Here is a 6385-nt window from a genome sequence, read left to right on the forward strand (position 1 = left end):
TGCCCTACTCACCGAGCCACACGTGCCACCCAATAATTATTATTTTTCATTTGAGTCAGAGTCTCACTCTGTTATCCTGGGTAGAGTGCCTTCATAGTTCACAGCAACCTCGAACTCTTGGGCTCAAGTGATCCTCTTGCCTCAGCCTCCCAAGTAACTGGGACTACAGCTTTCCTGCCACAATGCCCAGATAATTTTTCTGTTTTTAGTAGAGATGGATCTTGCTCTTACTCAGGCTGATCTCTAACTAATGAGCTCAAGCAATCCTCCTGCCTCAGCCTCCTAGAGTACTAGAATTACAGGCATAAACCACTGCATCCAGCCACCTAACCCCTAATATGATTGTATTTGAAGATATCCCCAGGGAGATAATTGTGATCAAATTCAGTCATAAGAGTGGGGCCCTAAACCAGTAGAACTGGTGTCCTTGTAAGTAAAGGAAGAGACGTGTATTGGTGTGCCAATGCAGTGCCACTAGTGCATGTTGGTGCACCAATGCACTGCCACTAGTGCATGTGGGCACGACTATGCAGTGCCACTAGCGTGTCTTGGTGTGCCAATGCAGTGCCACTAGCGCATGTCGGCGCACCAATGCAGTGCCACTAGCACATGTTGGTGCATCAATGCAGTGCTGCATGCGTGTCTTGGTGCACCAATGCAGTGAGTGCTACTAGTGCATGTTGGAGTGCCAATGCAGTGCCACTAGCACATATTGGTGCATCAATGCAGTGCCACATGCGTGTCTTGGTGTATCAATGCAGTGAGTGCTACTAGTGCATGTTGGAGTGCCAATGCAGTGCCACACGCACATATGCAGTGCCACTAGTGCTGCATTAGTTGGTGCGCCAATGAAGTTCCACTACTGCATGTTGGTGCACCAACGCACTGCCACTAGTGTATGTGGGCACAACTATGCAGTGCCACTTGCGTGTGTTGGTGTGCCAATGCAGTGCCACGAGCCTGTGTTGGCATGTAAATGCAATGCCACTAGCCCGTGTTGGCAAGCCAATGCAGTGGCATGAGCGCGTTTTTCTGTGCCAATGCAGGGCACAAGCACATATTTCAACACTAATGCAGTGGCACTAGCACATTTTTCTGTGCCAATGCAAGGGCAATGCCATGTTTCTCCGCACCAATGCAGAAGCTCTAGTGTGTTTTTCCGCACCAATGTGGGGGCACTAGCGTGTTTTAACATAACACTGCAGAGGCACTAGTGCATTTTTCCACAACAATGCAGGGGCACTAGTGCATTTTCCACACCAGTGCAGGGGCACTAGAGCATTTTCCCGCTTATCCAAGCCAATGCAGTGGCACTACGCATTTATTACACCAATGCAGAGGCACAAGCATGTTATTCTATGCCAATGCAGAGGCACTAGTGCGTTTTTCCATGCCAATGCAGTGACACTCATGCATTTTTTACACCAATGCAGAGGCACAAGCATGTTATTCCATGCCAATGCAGAGGCACTAGCACGTTTTTCCATGCCAATGCAGTGACACTAGTACATTTTTTACACCAATGCAGAGGCACTAGTGCATTTCCTATGCCAATGCAGTGGCACTAGTGCATTTTTTTTTACGCCAATGCAGAGGCACTAGCACATTATTCCATGCCAATGCAAAAGCACTAGTGCATTTTTCTGCACCAATGCAGAGGCACCTACGCGTCTTTTATGCCAAATCAGAGGTGCTAGCGCATTTTTTATGCCTATGCAGAGGCACGAGCATGTTTTTAATGCCCATGCAGTGGCACTAGAGCATTTTTTACAGCAATGCAGAGGCACTAGCATGTTATTCCGTGCTAATGAGGAGGCACTAGCGCATTTTTCCATGCCAATGCAGTGACACTAGCACATTTTTTACACCAATGCAGAGGCACTAGTGCATTTTTGTTCCCCAATCCAGGAGCACTAGTGCTCCTTTCCATGCCAAGGCAGACATACTATCATGTTATGTGTGCCAATGCAGTGGCACTAGTGCATTTGTTACGCCAATGCAGAGGCACTAGTGCATTTTTCCACACCAAAGCAGAGGTACTAGCACGTTTTATATGCCACTGCACTGGCACTAGCACACATTTTATGCCAATGCAGAGCCACTTGCACGTTTTTTACGCCAATACAGAGCCACTAGCACATTTTTCTTCATCAATGCAGTGGCACTAGCGTGTTTTTTTTTTTATGCCAATGCAGAGGCACCAGCACCTTTTTCTTCACCAATTCAGGGGCACTAGTGCTCCTTTCTGCTGCAATGCAGAGGAACTATCATGTTTTCTAAGCCAATGCAGTGGCACTAGTGCATTTTTTACACCAATAAAGAGGCACTAGCACATTTTTCTGTGCCAATGCAGTGGCACTAGCAGAGTTTTTATGCCAATACAGAGGCACTAGTGCATTTTTTTATGCCAACGCAGGGGGACTAGTGTGTTTTTCAGCACCACTGCAGTGGCACAAGCATGCTTTTCTGCTTTTTCACACCAATGCAGGGGCACTAAGGGGTTTTGCCACACCAATGTAGGGCACTAGCACACTTTTAGGCAGCAATGAGGGCCCTAGTGCGTTTTCCACGCCAATGCAGTGGCACTAGTGCATTTTTCCATGCCAATGCAAGGGCACTAGCGTGTTTTTACATGTGAAAGCAGGTACACTAGTGTGTTTTTCTGCGCCAACGCACAAGCACTAGAGTGTTTTTTATGCCAATGCAGTGCCACTATTGTGTTTTTTACGCCAATGCAGAGGCCTTAGTGCGTTTTTACGCCAATGCAGAGGCACTAGCACGTTTTTTACACCAACGCAGATGCCCTTGCGAGTTTTTTTTGTCAATGCACAGGCACTGGCGCTTTTTCTTCACCAGTGCTGGGGCACTAGTGCTCCTTTTCGCGCCAATGCAGAGGTACTATCACCTTTTCTACACCAATGCAGTGGCACTAGCACGTTATATATACCAATGGAGAGGCACTAGCGAATTTTTTATGACAATACAGAGGCACTGGCATGTTTTTTATGCCAATGCAGAGGTACTAGCGCACTCTTCTTCGCCAATGCAATAGCACTAGCACTTTATTCCTCACCAATGCAGAGGCACTAGTGAGTTTTTTATGCCAATCCAGAGGCACTAGTGCGGTTTTTTATACCAAAGCAGAGAAACTAGCGCTTTTTTTATGCCAGTGCAGAGGCACTAGCACATTTTTCCATACCCATGCGGAGGAACTAGAGCATTTTTTACACCAATGCAGTGGCAGTAGCTCTTTTTTTACACCAATGCAAAGGCACTAGCATGTTTTACACCAATGCAGAGGCACTAGCACCTTTTTTTATGCCAACACAATGGCACTAGTGCATTTTTTATGCCAATGCAGAGGCACTAGCACATTTTTTATGCCAATGCAGAGGCACTAGCACATTTTTTATGTCAATGCAGAGGCACCAGCACCTTTTTCTTCACAAATGCAGGGGCACTAGTGCTCCTTTCCACACCAAAGCAGAGGCACTAGCGCATTTTTACGCCAATGCAGTGGCATTAGCACATTTTTTTGGTACCACTTGTGGGTCTCAGTACTGCTTGCAGGTCATAGTTCTACTCATGGGTCACAGTACCACTTGCGCGTCATAGCACTGCACACGGGTCACAGTACCACTTGTGGGTCTTAGTACCACATGGGGGTCACAGTACCACTTGCGGGTCATAGTTCTTCTCGATGGTCATAGTACTGCTTGTGGGTCTGAGTATCACTTACAGGTCATTTTACCACACACGGATCTTAGCATCACTCATGGGTCCATGTACCACTCGCGGGCACTATTGCCTCTGCATTGCCATAAAAAATGTGCTAGTGCCTCTGCATTGACATAAAAAAGTTGCTAGTGCCATTGTGTTGGTGTAAAAAACATGCTACTGCCTCTGCATTGGCGTAAAAAATGCGCTACTGCTTTTGCATTGGCATAAAAACACATTAGTGCCTCTGCATTGGCGTAAAAAATGTGCCACTGCATTGGTGTAAAAATGCGCTAGTGCTTTTGCAGTGGTGTAAAAAACATACTAGTGCCTCTGCATTGGCATAAAAAATGCACTAGGGCCTTTGCATTGGCATAAAAAATGCACGACTGCCACTGCATTGGTGTAGAAAATGCTATGGTGCCTCTGCATTGTCATAAAATAGGTGCTAGTTTCTCTGCACTGGCATAACAATGCACCGGGGCCACTGCATTGGTGCAGAAAAAAAAGCACTAGTGTCTCTGCATTAGTGTATAAAATGCACTAGTGCCACTGCATAAGCATAAAAAACGTGATAGTGCCACCATATTGGTGAAGAAAACTGCACGAATGCCTCTGTATTGGTGTAAAAACTGTGCTAGAGCCTCTGCATTGGCATGAAAATGTGCTAGTGCCACTGCATTAATGAAGAAAAATGTGCCAGTGCCACTGCATTGGCATACAAAATGTGATAGTACCTCTGCACTGGCATGGAAAGGAGCAATAGTGCCCCTGCAAGGGTGAAGAAAAAGGTGCTGATGCCTCTGCATTGGTGAAAAAAACCTGCTAGTGCCTCTCCATTGGCATAAAAAATGCGCCAGTGCCTCTGCATTGGTGTGAAAACACGCTAGTGCCTTAGCATTAGTGTAAAAATCACGCTACTGCCTCTGCATTGGTGTAAAAAAAAGCGCTATTGTCACTGCATTGGCGCAGAAAAATGTGCCACTGCCTCTGCATTGGTGTAAATAACGAGCTAGTGCCTCTGCATTGGCTTAAAAAATGCACTAGTGCTTCTGCATTGGTGTAAAGAAAGTGCTAGTACCTTTTCATTAGTGTGGAAAAATGCGCTAGTGCCTCTGCATTGGCATAAAAATGTGCTAGTGCCTCTGCATTGACGCACATAACATGATAGTACCTCTGCATTGGCATGGAGGGAGGAGCACTAGTGCCCCTGCATTGGGGAAGAAAAATGTGCTAGTGCCTCTACATGGGAGTAAAAAATTGCACTAGTGCCTCTGCACTGGCATAAAAAACACACTAGTGCCTCTGAATTGGCATAAAAAACGTGCTAGTGCCTCAACATTGGCACACATAATGTGATAGTACCTCTGCATTGGCATGGAAAGGTGCACTAGTGCCCAAGCATTGGGGAAGAAAAACCCGCTAGTACCTCTGCATGCGCATAAAATACACACTAGTGCCTCTGCATTGGTGTAAAAAACGCGCTAGTGCCTCTGTATTGGCACACATAACATGATAATACCTCTACATTGGTGCGGAAAGGAGCACTAGTGCCTCTGCTTTGGGGAAGAAAAACGCGCTAGTGCCTCTACGTGTGCATAAAAAACGCGCTAGTGTCTCTGCATTGGCATATAAAACACACTAGTACTTCTGAACTGACATAAAAAAATGTGCTAGTGCCTCAACATTGGCACATATAATGTGATAACACCTCTGCATTGGCACAGAAAGGAGCACTACTGCCCCTGCGTTGGGTAAGAAAAACGCACTAGTGCCTCTGCATTGGCGTAAAAAACGTGCTAGTGCATCTGCGTTGGCGTAAAAAATGTGCTAGTGCATCTGCGTTGGCGTAAACAATGCTCTAGTGGTGGTAGTGCATTGGCATAAAAAACGCACTACATGCACTGCATTGGTGTAAAAAATGTGCTAGTGCCTCTGCATTGGTGTGGGAGAGCTGAAAAAAGCACTAGTGCCACTGAATGGGGGCGGAAAAACACGCTACTGTCACTGCATTAGCGTTTAAAAGAGGAAAAATGCACTAGCGCCACTGTATTGATGTGAAAAATGCTCCAGTGCCCTTCCATTTGCTCAAAATAATGTACCAGTGCCCCTGCATTGGCGCAGAAATAGGCGCTAGTGCCCGTGCATTGGCGTGGAAAATGGAATACGCAATAGTGCCATGGCATTGGCATGGAAAAGTGAGAAAAAGTGCTAGTGCCACTGCATTTGTGTGGGAAAACGTGCTGGTACTCCTTCATTGGCATGGAAAAACGTGCTAGTGACAGTGCATTGGCGTGAAAAAACGCACTAGTGCCCCTGCATTGGCGTGGAAAGGTGGAACAACGCGCTAGTGCCACAGCATTGGCGAGGAATAACGCACTAGTGTCCCTGCATTGGCGTAGAAAAACATGCTAGTGCCCCTGCATTGGTGTGGAAAAGCGGAAAAACGTGCTAGAGCCACTGCATTGGCGCGGAAAATGCAGTGATGGGAAACTCCCTGGCCTGTAAATGCAGTGAAGGGAAACTCCCTGGTGTGTAAATGCAGTGCTTTCTAGCGTGTCTTGGCATGTGAATGCCGTGCTCACAAGCATGTGTTGGCGTGTAAATGCAGTGATGGGAAAGGGGATGCATCAGTGCAACAGAAAGTTACAAACTCTTTGTCAGCAAA

The sequence above is a fragment of the Otolemur garnettii genome, unplaced genomic scaffold (assembly GCF_000181295.1).
Source record: "Otolemur garnettii isolate 467f Iridium unplaced genomic scaffold, OtoGar3 scaffold00002, whole genome shotgun sequence".
Taxonomy (NCBI): Eukaryota; Metazoa; Chordata; class Mammalia; order Primates; family Galagidae; genus Otolemur; species Otolemur garnettii.